Below are 20,427 nucleotides of genomic sequence, written 5' to 3' on the forward strand. Positions count from 1 at the left end.
GGACGATATCCCTAAATGATATAAGGTATTAAATGCAAGTTAATAAATAATTAGAAGTACCTTTAAACCAATACAGATTGTTGTTTTGTTTGTAATATATAGTTAAAGTATGAATATGGAAATATTAAAAACTTTAAAATTCGTCCTCAATGCATGGCAAACAATGCAAAAAATTGTCACTATGTTAGCCATGCAACCCAATGCAAATCTAAAGCAAAGACATCTAATTAAATGCAGAAAAACAGCACAAATACAAGGCTGTTGTGGCTGTTTTACGACCATAAATAGTTAAAAGCGCGAGCGGGATTAAATCGCGTGGGGAACAAAGCGGAAAGAATCGGAAAAAGCGGGAAAAAAGCGGAAAAAAGAGGGAAAAAAGCGTTTGGCACAAAAATATTCTTTTTTTTTTCATTTTTTTTCAATTTTTTTAATATCTAAACCATCTACAACATAAAATAAATACATTGACACATAAATATGATAAAAAAACTAATATATAAGATGTTTAATATCATTTCTAGCGCTAAAATCACACATAACATTGAATCATGTCCTGAATAGTAAGTCCTGACTCCTGAGTCCCAACTCAGCCTCAAAATATCAACAAAAAATATGATAATGTATCTCATCATGTCATAATGTCATATACAATAAAATGAAAGTCTAATCCTATTGATTTCCTCTGCCCCTCTTGCGAGAAAATGTCACTGCTTTCTCTTTCCCTCTAGATGTAGATGCTGGTGCCTGTGCTGGTGGAAATGGCAGTGGAGTCTGACGTGCTCTAGAAGCTAAAGAAGTAGAAGTAGTAGCTACAGGAGGTAGACGGAGACCACGTCCTCTACTGGTGGTAGTGGTAGCCCGGGTAGGCGGTGTCACCTCCTCCTCCTGCTCCTCCTCCTCCTCCTCCACCTACTCCTCCTCCAATTCCTGCTCCTCCTCCTCCTCCTCCTCCCCCTCATCCTGCACTAACCAATCATCAGTGGGATCCATGAGAGGCCTCTCGGTCTCAACCCTCCATTCAGCAGTGGTGTCAATCCCATCCAATGAGATGGCATCCATATCAGGTGTCCTCTCTAGTTGCCTCACCCACAATCGAAGATTGTAGTAGACATAGACCATGTCATTAAGTCTAACATGTACAAAGTTCATGAAATAATAATTAATAATTAATATTATAAAAAAAATATTGTTTAATGAATTCTAAAATTTATTTGGAAATTTGCAATATTTTAAATGTTTAAGTGTTAACCTATTGCGCTTCTTGTTGTGTATTTTTTCAAATACACTCCAATTGCGCTCACATCCTGAGGAGCTGCATGTTTGGCTGAGGATGCGTACGGCAAGCTTTTGCAAAAGGGGTACTCTGCCACCATACATCTTCCACCATGCGTCTACAACAAAATTACAAATAAAATTTTAAATAAACATAAGAAAAAAATGGAATTTGAAGAGACAATGGAATTTGAAACAAAGTTACAAAGTACAAACTAAAAAATACCTGGCATTTTAATCGTCCTATCAATGATAGCCATCACAAAGCCAAATGTGCCACCTGCCATCTTATCTGTCTCAATTTGTTTAGAGATCTCTATACGTTGTTCTGGAGATCGCACCATCTTCTGGACACAGGATAAGAATCCATCCATGATCTCAGCATCAAAATCAAACCCACATGCATAAGAAAATGCAGGGTTCAGGAAAAGCCCAGCATTATTCCATCGCTCATCAATCACTTCCCATAGAAGGAGTTGTTTCTGAAACCCATCATCTCCCTTATCATCATAGTAGGACCGAATGGCTTCTTTGGCCCTGTCCATGGCTTCATACAAATAGCCCATTGCGGGCTTCTCACCATCAACCAACCGAAGAACCTTTACCAAAGGTTCAGTAACGGCGCACACCTCCTGCACTCTCGCCCAGAAGTCTTCCTGGTATGAAACTAGTCTGCATACCACCTCTCCTTCTGGTTTGCGGCTCATTGACGAAGCACGCCACTCCTCTGAAAGAAACATTCTCTTCAAATCCCACATAGAATTCAAGAGGGATTGAAGAGATATGAAACTCGTCGCAAACCGTGTAATGGCGGGGCGCACCAACTCTTTGTTGTTGGTGCATTTTCTCATCAAGCTAAGCACAGATGTATGATTGTAAATAAATTTTGTGATGCTTTTTGATGAGTCAACAATATCTTTGACAAAGGGAATTTTCCCTATGTCCTCTAACATCAAATCAATACAATGGGCAGCACAAGGTGTCCAAAATAAAGTAGGATGCCTGTCCATAAGCATTCTACCAGCAGCGACATAATTTGCAGCATTGTCCGTTATGACTTGGACAACATTTTCTGCACCCACCTCCAAAATAAACACATCCAGCAAATCACATAAAGTTCTTGCATCTTTGACTTGATGAGTTGCATCAATAGATTTGATAAACATAGTCCCCTTGGGACAACTAACCAAGAAGTTTATAAGGGTTCTCCCCTTTTGGTCAGTCCAACCATCTGACATAACAGTGCATCCTGTTTGTGCCCATGATGCCCTAAAATCCTCCAATCTTTGGGTGCAGTCACGCTTTTCATCTTGAAGAATCCGGCCTCTGAAATCATGATAAGAAGGGATTTTGTACCCCGGGCCAACACTGGCAATAGCATCAATAGCAGGTTGGAAAAATGGATTATTCCTTACAATGCTGAAAGGAATATCACTCCAGAGGAGAAATTTTGCCATCAACCTATGAGCTTGTTCTTTTTCAGTTCTTTTTAGCATTGATACGATAGTTGGTTGTGAACCAGGTGTGGTTCGAGGAACAAAAAATGATGATGCAGCTACCAGATTGACTGACGTTGCAGTAGAACAAGTGCCACTTGGCCCACTTCCTTCAGCTGACCTTTTTAGTTGCCTTTTGAGTTCTTCTTTGGCCTCTCTAGCGTGCTCTAATTCTCCCAATGCTCTCATGGCTCTTTGGATAAGTTCACGATTTGTATTTATACAGGGCCCCACATCATGTCCAGGGTTTTGTGCAAGGTGATACTTCAACCTGTACACCCCCCCGCATATCTGCTTTCCACACAACTTGCAATTCAAGTTTTGTCTATCATTCGGAGCTTTAGGTTCACCATATTCCCAGAAAGGATCCAATTTCCTTGGCATGTTTGTTTTTGAATTTTGAATTTGCAAACCTATGGAAAAATAAGGATTAGGAAATAGGAATTTAGGATTACAAATTACAATTTAGCATTTACAAAATTACAAGTTACAAATTTCCAAAATCCAAAGTTCCAAACCCAAGTTACCCAACCAAATGCCAAATGCCAAAAAACAATGAAAAAACATAAACAATGTTTAAAAAAAATGAAAAAATAAATAAAAAATTGGTTCCCATAGTCATACCAAGTTACCCATCCCAAATCAATGAAAAATTACAAAAAAATCTTTAAAAACAATGAAAACAAAAGGAAAATGGTGCCCATATGAAGTTTCCCAACCAAAAATAATGAAAAACAAAGTTTATAAACAAGGAAAACAAAAAAAAATTAATCTGCATACCGTTTTTATGGACAAATTGGTGATCTCCTCTTGAATTTCTCCTACAAGCACTTGGATTCGCTCCCAAACCCTTCAGCTCCTCTCCTCAACGCTTCTCCTCCTCCTCCGCGCGCCCACAGTCAGAAATGACAAAATAAAAATAAAAATCATAGTTATAAACCCGCTGCCGCCGCCCTCGCCGCTTTTTTCCCATAAAATCGCGCTTTCTTCGAAAAAAGCGGTATAAAAAAAACCGCCGCTTTTTACCTATAAAAAGCGGGTTTTATTCGGCAAGGGTAAAAAATCACGCTTTTTTGAAAAAAGCGCGATTAAATCACGCTTTTAACAACACTGGTTTTTCTAGTGTTTTCTGTTGAAAATTCAAGTGCAATATAGACTAGCACTAATTTATGAACACTGATAATTACTTCTGATGATGATGATGATGATGAATATATATATATATATATATATATATATATATTCTTTTATCATTTACTACTTCATCAAGCAATTACATGTTAGCTTTTGTAGCATTGAATGGTGTTCTAGTCTCTAGACTTGGTGGAACGGTTAAAACACAAAAGTCTCCAAAACCTAGAAATCATTTCTGGAAATTCCACCTAGAGATAGCTCATTTAAATTAATGGATCGATAATGAAAAAATGCCTAAGTCTAACTTAGGGAAATTGATTAAATAATAATAATTAATTGAGAAAGATGAGAATTCTCTACAAACTCACATGAATCGACTTGCAAATGATCACATCCATCAATTAAGTTTTAATCTTGGTCATTGGAGTCCCCACTAGGGATTATATGTAATATCCCAAATGGGATATTTGGCTAATTTTGCAGAAATTTAAGTCAACCAAAATTTCTCCATAAAATTACCATTCAATTAACAAAAGATTGTCATGTAAAACATAACAAATAGAGTGCATGCAATTCAATAATATGATAAGCAGAAATAATCTCAGCTTTTATTATAATAGAAATTGGGGTTTACATGTTGATACAATAAAATAGCTCAGATGGAAAATTGGCCTCAAGAATTTATTCCAATGTTGTGCTGACCCTCCAAAACGGAATTGAAATGTCACTGCTGAGCTCTTCTGTGAATTTTGGATGAATTCACCAAGGAGAGATGGGTACTCGCCCAATCTCGCTGAATCACCTTAGGGTTTTCGTCCTGCGGCTACCAAGGAAGTAGAGAATCGAGCTCTCGACCTCTCATACAAGAAGAAATATCAAATCCAAGATGTCCTCTAATGACCTCCTCCTCCTCCTTTTATAGATCTGATGGAACCCTCTAGAAGCTCCTATTTTATGATTATTTTAATCATTGAGCACATTACCCTCCATTAAAATATCTTTTTAATGTGAGAAAAATGGTAAATTGGCCATCATACTCTCTCCGACCATTGAAAGTCACTTCTCGGCATCCCATCCTATAGATCTTCTCGTTCCGGTTCCAGCGAGCTATTACACTGAGGTGTTCCATCAATTAATCTTCCCAGAATGCCACCTCAACCATAATTAATTTACGCCCCATAATAATGCTTTTTTTGAAATTTGTCCAAATGCAACAGAATGAAAGGCAAATTGTGCAGATGATGGAATATGCCAAGCGAATGCCATCAGATCCCATAAAACTCCTCAAAACTCCCTCGAAAACCCTGATGACATAAACCTGCTCCCATGACCTGGCCATCTCGTGCCCTAGAAATCCACTCTAGTTATACTATAGAGGAAAATAAAAATGGGGACATGACAAATCCTCTCGCCCCATGATTGCCTGCCCTCAAACAATCTGCACCTGTCGACTGTAGAGGCATCTGCAAACTAATAACAGGATCCCATATGAACCACTAGTCAACGTCATGCCTCCAAGCAATCCAAACATCACTCGATCCCTCAATACATGGATCCCATGCCCATCTCTGCCTCAACCTGCTACCAGTAGACCCACCTGGATCCCAATGCCACCATGGCCAATCATTGCCCAAGACCCATGGCTCGGACTATGCTCTATCTCTGACTATAGTAGCTGCTCCATCAGGCGGATACAAACTCATCACATCTCTCCAATCCAACCTCTGGCATAGGCCGAGGTCAACTCCACTTTGCTAAAGCAAGGCTAATGATATTGAAATATAGATGAATTGTCGGTCCACATAACACTGCCCACTGAAACATGTAGTAGCCCTCTCATCTAAGGGCTCCCGTTGTACTGTGCCCCAGACTAAGGATGATACTCCATCAAAAGGATACCACTCACGATCTCTTGCCAATCCATCCCGTGGGAAGGGTCAGATGCATCTGAACCTGTATATGGTATGAGTCCATTGAGTTGCACCATGCTCAACTCATGTAGCTCCACCCAACCAATCAACCGGATGTGTCTAGGATGTTGAAATTTCTAAGTCTGACACGTCAGAAATCCCTATTGCATTATCTGGTTTATTTTCTCCTACTTGTTCTTTTCATTAACAAGTTATTTATAAATATAAATATCGAAAATAAACACAAATGCAGTGTTAACACATATACAGATCAACAAATGAAATAACTCAAACAAACACACAAGGGACACCATTATTTTCAGATAATCGTCCTCGGAAAAACCCAGTGTGGGAAAATCGGTGTGGCAGATATGAGGGTTTTATTATTATGCAATTTTGAATACAACTAGGGTGTCAAAAATGGCTCACCTAACAAAGAATGCCCTCGGCAGAAGTACCTCTCCTTGGAGATAGATATTTCGACTGATCAGTCACCGGATGAACGATCCCATGGCAACTACGACATCTCCTTAGCTGGTCAACGAAATTTGCTCCAAGCTTCTCTACTGGTCTGCGTCACTCTGTAGGGACTGCATCACCCTTCCCAGCTCACCAACACTCAGTCTATCCCACGAAAAATCTCTCAGCGCTACCTCTTGTCCCTGCGTCAGCTCTGCAAGCCTCTGAGTAGCTACTAAAGCCTTTGTGTCAGCCCCTTGGCTCTCTGCGTGAACTCTCAAACCCTCTATGTGACCCACGCTGGCCTCTTCAACCTCTGTGTAGCTTCCAACTGCCTCTGTGTTAACCTCTCCAAGCTCGGCGCTATCTCTCTGGTACAATCTTTGCCTCTCGTCTATGTATTCTCAGCCTCGTGCCAAATTGCCCTTCGCTGCAACAGACCACTAGCTCGATTTTCTCAGCAAAACCCTACTCCAGAAAATAGAACTGACTGATCAATTTGGTGCATCTCTAATTGACCCTCAAGCCTCCTCTTATACTTTCCCTGTTGAGTCTTCAATGGCCAGAGTAAGTCTCTAATCAACGGCTAAGATTAGATTTCGCTTGATCCATGTCATTTAGAACATTCTCACCCAGTTTTATATTAACACCCATTAATATTTTAATTTTACTAAGTTTAGATTTAGGAACCCCATCAAAAATATTAATTATTTTGATATCTCTCCAACTGGGTGGAATTTCACCAACCATCTCTGGGTCTTGGAGATCTTATTTGCCTTAGCCTATCCACCAATTTTCATGGCTAGAGCACATTTGATGCTACCACAAATCAACGCTCCCCCTTAGCGAGGAATGTGCTCTAGTTATGCTTCACCTAGGAAACATCACACTGATCCTGCGCATCGGTACCTGTGTTGATGCTTGGTCGACTTCCTCAAATCATCCACATTGTTGCTTCCTATACTGCGGCCCATGACACTACCACTTCCACTGCTACAGTTGTACTGCAACTCCCTCTCAATACGCTGCCCATGCTACTCCTAGCACTGCCACTGGGAACTGCTGCACTGCAACTCAGTTACCTATAAGAACGTAACTTACTTCTCCCAAATATTGATATCCCAGTCAGTCTGGAAGCCATGTGAAACTGAAGCTGCCTCTTCTGCTGTCATGTGCTCCCTCTGCTACCACTGCGCTGCTATATACAGCTCGCATCTCTCGCATTGTTGCACCCTCCACTTCGTTGCCTCAGATTTCTGCACCCAAGCATTGCCTTGCTGCTCCACTACACTTTGCTCCAACCGACATCTGTCATTCTACCACTGTCATCAAGGGCTCCCGAAGCCGGATATGATCCAAGAGTTTGATCACCTCAAGGATACTGCCCCTAGATTGTAGTCCTCTTGACTACAACTCGATGTCTCCCCACCTCTTCTCTGGAGGTGCATCAGCACTCATGGCACAGTCATCATTAGTCTCAACCTCTTTCTCCGCCTTAGTTGGAGTTGCCTTGGAGTCGAAAGCCTCTCCCTTGTTTTTCTTCCTTGGACATTGGGATGCATAATGTCCCAGCTCCCCATAATGGAAGCACTTCACCTTGGAGATGTCCCTCCTCTTCTTCTTCTTCCCTTGTTGTCCTGCAGATGCTATAGTCGCATCATCCTCTTCGTCTTTCTTGATTCGACTTCCCTTGCCACTACTCCTCGCCTTGGTCAACCTCTTGATCTCTTCTTAACGAAGCGTTGCCCACATCTCCTCCCATCTCCTCCCATCCTGGAAGATTAGCCCTGCCCAAAATACTTTGGACAAATGTCTCGCACTCCTCAAAGACTACATTCAGGGCGGTCCTCACCATGAACTCTGGATCCAGTCTAGGCCCTGTGGAAGTAAGTTGGTCACAAATCTTCTACAATCTGAGGAAGAACGAATCTATATGCTCTCCCTTCTGCATCTGATATGACCGCAGTTGATTCTCCAATAGCATCTTCCGCTGCACAGAAGTGCCTTGATACAAGGTCGTCAAAATATCCCACATCTCCTTTGTTGTGTTCTTTTCAGCAATATGTGGTATGACATGATCTTTGACCCCGTCTAGAATCATGCACTTCGCCCTCGCCATTGCATCCTCATACTTCTCATTTTCAGTTGGGTCGACCGAGATAGCCACGGTTCTCAAGGCAAAGTCCTTAATGCGATGTCGATCCAGGACTACCAGGATCCTGGCCTTCTAGATGACAAAGTTGGAAGCCCCGCCTAACCTATCCTAATCCCTTAGTCCGTTCATTGCCATTTCAACCCCTCTTATGGACTCCCTTTGAGATTCGACTTCCCTCCTAGAAATCTCCCTCCAAGTCCTGATTTCCCTGCTGGAAATTCTCCCGCCAAATGTCGAACCGCTCCTCTCCAATCCTTCTTGCAACTGCAACTCAGATCTCAATTTCCTAGCTAGAAATTCGTCAAGGTAGCGACTCCCTCTACCTTGGTTCGGTGCCGTTAGGTACTGTTCTGCATCGATAGAAACAACACCTCACCATCTTCTCAATCACAATCTACCCACAATTCCCCAAGCCCCGACAACTGAAGAAACTGAGCCTTTTAGGGTATGTGCAATCCCGACAACGACAAAATTTGCTCCTCCTGGCCACAACGTTGATCCTTCCTGGCAGAGAAAGATGATCGGGCACTGCGTAGGTATGCTCTACCCCTATCTGCCTCTGCGCTAACCCTCCTCCTGGCTTGAAATGAAGACGTAGACCCTCTGCATCACTTCTTCTCTGTTGCTTTTGCTCTGGAACAATGCTATCTCTCAGGACAACTGCTACTGCTGCAAATTCTCCAGATTACTACTGGTGCCTTCAGTTCTCCTGTGATTTGCAATTGCTCTGATACCATGTTGAAATTTCTAAGTCTGATAAGTCAGAAATCCCTACTGCATTATCTGGTTTATTTTCTCCTACTTCTTCTTTTCAACAAGAAGTTATTTATAAATATAAATATCGAAAATAAACACAAATGCAGTGTTAACACATATACAGATCAAGAAATGAAATAACTGAGACAACCACACAAGGGACACCGTTAATTTTGGACAATCGTCCGCGGAAAAACCCAATGCGGGAAAACCAGTGCAGCAGATATGAGAATTTTATTATTATGCAGTTTATGAATACAACTTGGGTGCCAAAAATGGCTCATCCAACAGAGAATGCCCTCGGCAGAAGTACCTCTCCTCAGAGACAGATATTCCAGTTGCTCAATCACTAGATGAACGATCTCACAGCAACTACAAAAGCTCCTTAGCTAGACAGTGAAAACTGCTCCAAGCTTCTCTACTGCTCAGCATCACTCTGCAGGGATTGCATCAACCTTCCCAGCTCACTAGCACCCAGTCTGCCCCATGAAAAATCTCTCGACGCTGCCTCTTGGCCTTGCGTCAGCTCTGCTAGCCTCTACCCAGCCCCTTGGCTCTCTGTGTTAGCTCTCAAACCCTTTGTGTCACCCACGCTGGCCTCTTCAGCCACTACGTAGCTCCCAGCTGCCTCTGCGTCAGCCTCTCTAGGCTTCGCGTTGTCTCTTTGGTACTATCTATGCCTCTCCGCTATGTATTCTCGACCTCGCGGCAAGTTGCCCCTCGCTGCAACAACTCACTAGCTCGATTTTCTCAGCAAAACCCTACTTCAGAAAATCGAACTAACTAATCAATTTCGTGTATCTCCAATTGACCCTCAAGCCTCCTCTTATACTTTTCTTGTTGAGTCTTCAACGGCCAAAGTAAGTCTCCAATCAACGGCTAAGATTAGATTTGGTTTGATCCATGTCATTTAGAACATTCTCACCCAGTTTCATATTAATACCCAGTAATATTTTAGTTTTACTAAGTATAGACTTAGGAACCCCATTAAATATATTAATTATTTTAATCTCTCTCCAACTGGGTGGAATTTCACCAACCATTTCTGGGTCTTGGAGACCTTATGTGCCTTAGCCTCTCCACCATTTTTCATGGCTAGAGCACATTTGATGCTACCACAAATCAACACTCCCCCTTAGCGAGGAATGTGCTCTAATTATGCTTCACCATGGAAACATCACACTGATCCTACGCACTGGTACCTGTGTTGATGCTTGGCCTGCTTCCTCACATCATCCACACGACTGCTACCTGTACTGCGCCCCATGACACTGCCACTGCCACTGCTACATCTGTACTGCAGCTCCATCTCAATATGCTACCCATGCTACTCCTAGCACTGCCACTGCGAACTGTCGCATTGCAACTCAGTTACTGAGAAGTAGGTAACTGACTTCTCCCAAATACTGACATCCCTGTCAGTCTCGAAGCCATGTGAAACAGAAGCTGCCTCTTTTGCTACCCTGTGCTCCCTCTACTACCAATGCACTACTATATACAGCTCTGTGTCACTCGCACTGTCGCACCCTCCACTACGCTGCCTCAGATTTCTGCACCCAAGCATTGCCTTGCTGCTCCACTACACTTTGCTCCACCCGACATCTGTCATTCTACTACTGTTGTTAAGGGCTCCTGAAGCCAGATATGATCCAAGAGTTTGGGCACCTCAAGGATCCTGCCCTTAGTTTATAGTCCTCCTGACTACAACTCGATGTCTCCCCACCTCTTCTGTAGAGGTGCATGAGCACTCATGGCACGGTCGTCATCAGTTTCGACCTCTTTCTCCACCTTAGTTGGAGCTGCCTTGGAGTCAAAAGCCTCTCCCTTGTTTTACTTCCTTGGACATTGGGATGCATAATGTCCCAGCTCCCCATAATGGAAGCACTTCACCTTGGAGATGTCCTTCTTCTTCTTCTTCTTCTTCTTCCCTTGTTGTCCTGCAGTTGCTAGAGCCGCATCATCCTCCTCCTCTTTCTTGATTTGACTACCCTTGCCACTACTCCCCACCTTGGTCAACCTCCTAATCTCTTCTTGATGAAGAGCTGCCCACATCTCCTCCAATCCTAGAAGAGTAGCCCTGCCCAAAATACTTTGGACAAATGTCTTCCACTCCTCAGAGACTACATTCAAGGTGATCCTCACCATGAACTCTGGATCCAGTGTAGACCATGTGGAAGTAAGTTGATCACAAATCTTCTGCAATATGAGGAGGAACGAATCTATCTGCTCTCCCTTCTGCATTTGATACGACCACAGCTGATTCTCCAATAGCATCTTACGCTGCACGGAACTGCCTTGATACAAGGTCGTCAAAGTATCCCACATCTTTGTTGTGTTCTTTTCAGCAACGTGGTATGACATGATCTTTGACCCCGTCTAGAATCATGCACTTCGCCCTCGCCATTGCATCCTCATACTTCTCATTTTCAGCTCGGTCGACCGGGATAGCCACGGTTCTCAAGGCTAAGTCCTTGATGCGATGTCGATCCAGGACTGCCAGGATCCTGGCCTTCCAGATGACAAAATTGGAAGCCCTACCTACCCTGTCCTAATCCCTTAGTCCGTTCATTGCCATTTCAACCCCTCTTCTGGACTCCCTCTGAGATTCGACTTCCCTCCTGGAAATCTCCCTCTAAGTCTTGATTTCCCTGCTGGAAATTCTCTTGCCAAATGTCGAACCGCTCCTCTCCAATCCTTCTTGCAACTGCAACTCAGATCTCGATTTCTTGGCTAGAAATCCGTCAAGGTAACGACTCCCTCTACCTTGGTTCTATCCTGTTAGGTACTGTTTTGCATCGACAGAGACAACACCTCACCATCTTCTAAATCACAATCTGCCCACAGCTCCCCAAGCCCCGATAACTAAAGAAACTAAGCCTTTTAGGGTCTGCGCAATCCCGGCAACAACAAAATTTGCTCCTCCTGGCCACAACGTCGATCCTTCCTGGCAGAGAAAGATGACCGAGCACTGCGTAGGTATGTTCTACACTGTCTCTTTGGTACTATCCTCTGCTATGTATTTTCGACCTCGTGGCGAATTGTCCCTTGTTGCAACAAATCACTAGCTCGATTTTCTCAGCAAAACCCTGCTCCAAAAAATCGAACTCACTGATCAATTTGGTGTATCTCCAACTGACCCTCAAGCCTCCTCTTATACTTTCCCTGTTGAGTCTTCAACAATTGAGATTAAGTCTCTAATCAATGGCTAAGATTAGATTTGCCTTGATCCATGTCATTTAGAACATTCTCACCCAATTTTATATTAATACCCATTAATATTTTAATTTTCCTAAGTTTAGACTCAAGAACCCTATTAAAAATATTAATTATTTTAATATCTCTCCAACCAGGTGGAATTTCCCCAAACAATTTATGGGCCTTGGAGATCTTATGTGCCTTAGTCTCTCCACCTATTTTCATGGCTAGAGCACATCCGATGCTACCACAAATCAACATAGGAATCCCTGCCTCTCTCCTTATAAGTGGGTTCATAATGACCTTTTGTAAACATGACATTGTATATTTTGTATAAAGAAAGAAAAAGAAATAAAAGGAATTTTATTTTATTCACAGCATGGGTTTCATGCTTTGCGAATCTTTCTAGGTCTTTCTAAGACAAAGAAGAATTTGTGTCATGTATTATAGTCCATTTAGATTTTGTGACAAAAGAAAAATATTTATTTTGAGTCAAGAAAAGCCATTTATTCCTCCAAGACCAAGTCGGCCCAAGTAAGAAGAAGCCGACCTAAATAAGGGCTATTTGACCCCTCAAGAAGGTTATAAATAGAAGGAGCTCGAATCATTTGAAGCACCATCTCATCTCAAGTTTAATATGCAAATGTCTAATGTCTACAAATACTATCTCCCTGTTGGCTGCCTGCACATCTATATGCCCCTCATCAATGGTTGGCCCTAAGGACATCTGCTCATCGTCCTCCACCTTGGGCTCAATATGAGCCACTAGTTGACTCTCCAAAAATCGCCCATTGCGCCTATCGTGTTCCACTGTGTGCTGCCCATGCTAACTCATCAAACATGGATGTATATTCGAGTTGTCGTCAACATCTCTACAGGCCTGCTCAATCTCCTCTATGTGCTCACCACGTTGTATCGCCACTGATAGCTCACCTCCCAGGTCTCCTCCCTGCATGGGAATAATTTGCTGCTCATCAAGCCTATCCACCAGATATTTATGCATCCCATGACTGCTACCATTATCCTCGCATATTTGTTAATGCTCCTCAGAAGAACCCTCATCTAAATGGTCAAAATGAGTCTCCTCTTGATCTACCTCCGTCATCCCCTCTATGTCACTCAAGCATGAGTGGTCAAGTCCGCAAGGTTCCTTGTAGATGAAGCAAAGAACCTTTCTCCTTAACTCGTTCCTGTTGCATATCCCCCCAATTTTCAATTGCTCCTCCCTGATCAACTGCCTCCTAAGCAGATTTATGTTCTGCTCAAACAACCTTTCGGCTAGCTCATAAGAAAAATGTGAGACTAATTATTATCTCCTTCAAACGAACAACATTCGAGACTGCAACTCTCAACAAATGCCATCACGGCCTCTCATCCATCATAACAAGATGGATTGCATGTGTGTTTTGATTGAGTCAGGATGATGTCTCCTAATGTTGGAAAAGCATTGGAACATTTGCAAGATCTAGTCATCACACTGAAGATCAAACATGATTTCATAAGCCTTAGTCATGGCCATAATTTCCAAAACCTGAAACTTCTTCCCAAATGTGAGACCCACAAAGTTATCAAAGTCTCGTAAGGTTTCTACCATCAGCTTGAAAACTCTCCTCATAACAACATCATTGTAAGGAGCTATAGGGGTGGTTAGTCTCATAATGTTGTTGAGACAAGATGCAACAGGAAGTCTAACCCCGTCACAAGGTTCTTCCAAGAACTTGGGTTGTGTGAGAGAAAGCACAGCTATTTTTAGAGCCGAAATTAGTTTCTTCCCTTATAACTGGTTCACTTCGAAAAGGAGTGCATCCAATTCATCTAGTTTGAAAATAACTTCCCATATGACTCTCATGTGTTTTAAATTTGTTCCAAGTGCAAAGATTTTGTGTCCTATTTCCTTCCCCTTCTGCAAATCCTTTGGTTGTTCTCTTCGAAGAATGGCATAGACCCCCTTTGAGAAGGGTCTGATGTTTTCCGCTGCTAGATTATTAAGGGGGTTTAGGAAGGTTTGATCCATGTTTTGTTTAGTGATCTTTCTTTATACAAAATATACAATGTCATGTTTACAAAAGGTCATTATGAAGACCAAACCTAGCTACAATTTCCAATACTCCCTCTTAACTAGGGAGGTATTCATAATCCCATCATGAAGTAGAAGGAATCTCAATCTTAAAGCATTCTCATAAGAAGAGTCAGACTAATAAGCCATTTGTCAAGTGTCTATATCATAACCAGCGCTATCATTGAAGGCCTTAACTAGACAAGCTCAACTTTATTCGAGAGCATTATGCTAGCAGCATTTATGTGAGTTGCCACAATACCTCTAAGGCACATACCCCATCTGGATGTTAACTAGTATCTCCTTTTAGGACTATTCTTATTTTGGATTTCCAATCCTGAATCCTCAAAGAATATCGGTCCTCTTCGACTACTCTTATCTTGGATTCCCAACTCATCCTCAAAAAGCATCGGTATACAACTTCTTTCCTAGATTTTTTAATCCATAAGAAGTTCCAATCTCATATGCCTATCCAATCCTCCAGACTCCATTCTTTCTTTATGGCCTTCACTAAGACTTACGGTTGTTAGTCCTAGTCTAGTGCATGACACATAAAGAGAAGAACCATCCAACATCACTCCCTCTCAATTAGGGAAGAGATGTCTACCAACCAAGCATGTCTCTCAAATACTCAAGGTTCTTGTTTGGTAACGCTTTAGTCAGACTATTTGCTAGTTGTTCATTTGTAGGTAAGCAATGTAGCTCCATGACCCCATCTCGTACAAGACTTCTGATGTAGTGGTACTTATTATTTATATGCTCCGTCCTAGCATGAAACACTAGGTCTTTTGTCAATCTTATGCAACTTTCATTGTCACAGTGTATACGTGTAGGGCTAAGCAGTCCTTCAAATAAATTTGATAATAACTTCTTGAGCCAAAAAGCTTCTCAACAGAGTTCACTTGCAACAACATACTCAACTTCATCACTACTCAAAACAGTTGTATCTTGCTTTCTACATAAACTAAAGCATCCACTATTGTGCTTCTTCCATCTGTCTCATGCCACACCAATCAGAATTTGTATATCCCCCATGAGTTGGATCTCATTACTATAATACCGAAGGCAATGATGTATGGTTTCACGCAAATATCTTAGGATATGTTTGGCTGCAATCCAATGATCATGCTTTGGCTCCATCTAAAATTGACTGAGGACATTTACTGCAAAACAAATGTCAAGTCTAGTATTTACCAAATACATCAAGGACCCAATCAATTGTCTGTAGCAAGTAGGATCCACCGACTTAAAATCTGAATTCCTCAACTTCTTCATATTGGTAATCATAGCAGTCATCATAGGCTTGCTATCCACCATGCCAAATTTCTATAGAATCTTGATCACATATTTTCCTTTACCAAGATATATTTCACCTGACTTCTGCCAAACTTCTAGTCCCAAGTAGTAATGCATAATCCCCAAATCCTTCATATCAAACTTGATTGTAAACTGCTTCTTGCATTCCTGAATTTGATGCTCTACACCTGTAACAAGTAGATAATCCACATATAATAGTATAATGATTGGTTCATCCTGGACCACCCTAATGTAGAGGTTAGGATTTGCATAGCTCTTGGCAAAACCAAATCTCAATAGGTATGCATCTATTCTTGCATACCAAGCTCTAGGTACTTGCTTAAGCCATATAGAACTTTCTTCGGTCTACAAACACGAGTCTGTTGAAGAACGTAACTAGTGTTGGCCTTCATAAATTGTATTTGAGTCATGATGTAATTGTCAAAAGAAAGAAAAATAGAATCTTTTATTGTAAAACAAAATTGACTTATTAAAGCATGGGTTTCATATTTGGGTCATTGGTCAAATAGGTCAAAAGCACCCATTGAGTTCTCTAGGGATTATGTCTTGGGTCAAAGTCTAAGTCAATATATTCTAGACCCTTCTTGGGCTATTGAAGTCAAGAAAGAATTATTATTTTGGTCATGTAAACCCCTTCCCCATCAAGTTGGCCTCAAGCACATCAAGTCGGCCTCACTAATGAAACTACAACCACTATAAATAAGAGGTGCTAGTCGACCTATTTCACATCACTTGGATCTGCAACTAGAAGAAAGGAGGAAGTGTGAACATCATAATAAGAGCCTATCTCATACAATAAGTAAAGAAAAGCCTAGCGAAAAAAGGAGGAGGCCTAATGTGTATCTTTCTATCACACGTATGAAAGGATTTAAGTATTGCAAGACGAAGGATTACGAGCTGAATTGTAGTAGGACCGAAACCCTAATCGATTAGTTTGATGAATGGTCTAATGGACCAAAGATTTTGCACTGCCTTGAAGGAAAATTCTTGAGGGTTGGCTTGACGGATGGAGGTAAAATTGTTGTCAAAGGTCCCGGTTGTCTCAATTTGATTGGAATCTACTAGTCGAAGCGTTTGACTGGGTTTTCCCTTCTGTTGTTTCTTTGAAGACAGTTCTTGGCTGGAGAATTGTGCCAAAGCATCTAAATGAGGATTTTATTTGAAATGGATGATCAATGACTCAAACCATTTACATGTACATAATCCAGAAACTTCAAAGATTTCTCAAAGTGTTGATCTCAATATTAACAACATACAATCCTTTAAATGCTTGTGATAGATGAAAGAAGAAAATATTTGATAACTAAATATCCTTCTTGAATACTTGAATTATCCAATATAGCAGAGGCATATAGAAAAATTTCTATAGCTAACATGTATATATTTAAGAGATGACAAAAGGAAACAATTTATTGATGCAGAGGTACTAATTTAAACAAATTATTCAATTAGTTATTCTCAGTATTGATAATAACTTTGCGGTGGGCTATCAGGGAGGTCAACACTCAACCTAGCCTTACCCAATACTTCTATGTTACCTCAAATATATGAAGAATGATAGAAATGATTACACAGGAAAACTCACATGAACACAAATGTTGCTAAAAAATGAAGCCAAAAGCCTTTGATTATCTTCAAATGTCTCTTGGTTCTATCAAAGTATCAACCCTTCTTACTTCAAATTACAAAGTATATATAGAGTCTTTACAAAATATCTAATCTATTACAATTTTTTACATGAAAAGGTAAAACTTTATCCAAAATGATTTGGATAACTCTAATTAATATAACTCAAAATAGAGATCCTTGAACTGATTTAGTGGAATCGCACACTATTTGAGGATCCTGTTTTCAACTGTTGGCTTTAAATCTGCACTCTTCTAATTGTGCTCTTTTTCTTGCTGAAATATCACTTGAAAACCTGCTTGTTGCTTAACTGATAAGTTCAATGAACTTATCCCACTGATCATCATCTGGGTATGAAAATTTATTACCTTTTTGTAGGCTTCATATACCTCAATATATTTTTCAAAAGTGGGTTTACTGACAAAAAGATGATGAATTTCATGTGAAATAAACAAATCATCTTCTATACCTTGAAGAAAACTTTTACCACTAATAATTCCTTTAACTTTGGCAAATTTTGATTTGTCTACTGCTATATCATGTAGTCTTTGTTGATAGTCTTCCTGCTGGATTAATTGACCATGAGAATCCCTCAATGATGGGAGTCCTTTCTGTTGAAGAACAAAGAACTTTTTATGAACTTCTTGATCTGAACTTCTAAATTTTGACATTTTTTCTCCAGCTGTAGCATCAAATTCCTTTTAGTTTGTGATATTCCTACTTAGTATTTTACTAAGTAAATATCAATTTTGGTTAATTTTGGTTTATTACATGGTTACACTTAGGAGATGTGGGCTTAAGGGACCTGCATTCAATTTTTGGCATAGGAGGCACTACAACATTAAAGTTTGATGAAAGATTGCAGCCTTGGTGGAGCGTGGGGGCCACCACAAGGGAATGTCTACCCCACATGGAGAGTACACTTTCATTAGAGTAGAATTGGTGAGAGGAATTCGATGTGGCCCCACATGGGCAATCTTGGAGGCAATTTGACAAAAGGAAGGAGGGACTCTCATTTTTCTCATTCATCTATCATTTCTGAATTTGTCTCTTACATAGCACGCTTGAGCAGCTAGCCAAATCGGCATGTGTTGTTCAGCACATAGGTGTTTCCGAGCAAAGATCCCAACCCTTGCTTCGGTGGACTTCAAGTGCCAGCCCAAGGAGGGAGTTCTACTTAGTCCCAAATTGTACCAGCAACAGTGAGGTTGTACTACAGCAGAGAGGAGGCTACAACAGTGCAAGGACAGCACAGTCTTGTGTAGAGACACTCCAGGAGGTTGAGGATTGAGTGGAGTTTGAGGTCGAAACTTGGAGGGAAGGCCTAGGGAGCCTTCTAACAGGGATTGCAGGCATTTTTGGAATAGGTGGATCGATTTGCCCAACAGCAGAGCCACCCAAAGAGGGTTGAAATTTCCGGCATCAAGCTTTGGCCAAACCCTTCGTGGTTTATTCTGGGTTTATTGAGGAGAGGCCATGATCAATTTCCCGGAATTTTCTGAGCAGTGGAGAGGATCGTAGCAGCAGATCCTTTCAGGAAGCAGCACATTTTTGGGATCTATAGCACAGTATATGGGCAACACAGTAGCAGTTTTGGAGGAGGCTGTCTCACTTGTTATTTTGCTAGCTTGCTTAGAACAAGCCCAGGTGCACTCATTCCAACACCTATTTGTACACCTCTTTCCATTAATAAAATAAGTACACAACGCAGTTTTTGGGAGCTAATTTGTGTATTGATCGCTTGTTATTGTTTCGTGGTGTTTTTGTCTATTTTTCTTTGCATATTTACTGTTAGTTTTCCTTAGGGATATCATAGTGGTATGAGAGTTCATAGACTTGGCACAGCTTGTGGGAAAAGTGCAGTCTATGACATCAGAGGATAAGCAGAACGTGACATATGAAAGGCAAAGGTACAGAAGCAAAGAAAGACAGTTAGAGATCACCCCTGACCATGTGACTACATAGCCTGAGGTCGAAGAAGCCAACATGGGGGACAATGAAGGAGACAAAAGGGATGAGTAAAAGGATTTTGCCCAGCTCTTATTGAAGGTCATGCAAGACTTGTCCCAGAACATAGAAGGAATGGGCCAGCAAAATGGCAATGGCAACAAGGGTAAGGGAGTCCAAGGGTTTTTCCACTATGGAGAAAGTTATGGCACCATGCATCTCTCAATGCCAACATGCCATTCATTCTGAACACCACCCCTAGGTCCACAATTCCTACATTCCTACAATATGGAGCTGTTGGGCAACCAGACTAGGAGGAGGTGCCTTATGGGGATTATTTCCTAGAGTATTAGTCCTATAAACATGATTTTGGGAGGGCCATTACTTACAAGGATTTCTTCCAATTGAAGGGCAACAATAGGCCCAAGGGACAGAGTGGAGGATGCTACATGCAGGGGATAGACTTGCAACACACTGTGGGGAGGTTATTTCTCCCAAGCTTTGATGGGTCCTCCTAGAGCTCGTCCAAGGCATGGTTCGAAAAGTTGGATGTCTATTTCCAACTGAATCAAATGACGGAAGGAGAGGCAATCAAGATTGCCACGTTGCATTTCGAGAGGGAAGCCCATGATTGGTGGTTCCATGGGTTGTTGGGACATGCAGGAGTAATTTCTTATGATGATTTCACCAAGAGGGTGTTGGATCAGTTTGAGAGGAAAGATCCGAAGGAGTATTTTGGGGAGCTGACAAGGCTCAAGCAAACCAGGAGTGCAAAAGCCTACATTTTAGAGTTTCTGCGATTGTCACTGATAGTGCCTGACTTGTCAAAGTCTAGGAGGATCTACATGTTTTCGGATGGGCTAGCAAAGCCATTGCACGGGTTAGTGAGGTCCAACAGACCCCACTATATCGCAGGATGCGGTAGGGAGAACCTGAGATTTACAAGATGCCCTACCTAGGGCTCGAGCACCACTACCCCTTTGTTGAAGAAAATGTAACTAGGTTCGGTCTTCGTAATGACATGATCTTTGTAAATGAAGTAATAACTTATTTTTTTTTGTATATCTTGCTTCATGGGTTTCATGAGCAAGAAGTGTAATTAGG

The 20,427-nt window shown here is 41.4% G+C and overlaps 1 protein-coding gene across 2 annotated transcripts in view; it reads right to left on the minus strand.

The window, feature by feature from the left end:
* The window catches only part of LOC149142210 (uncharacterized), a 402,089-nt gene that overhangs the window by 104,708 nt on the left and 276,954 nt on the right, over positions 1-20,427 (minus strand). The gene's annotated exons all lie outside the window — the stretch shown is intronic.

Source organism: Pinus tabuliformis, chromosome X (assembly GCF_031772625.1).
Source record: "Pinus tabuliformis cultivar Carrire ecotype Pingquan chromosome X, CPIR1, whole genome shotgun sequence".
In the NCBI taxonomy this organism is placed as follows: Eukaryota; Viridiplantae; Streptophyta; class Pinopsida; order Pinales; family Pinaceae; genus Pinus; species Pinus tabuliformis.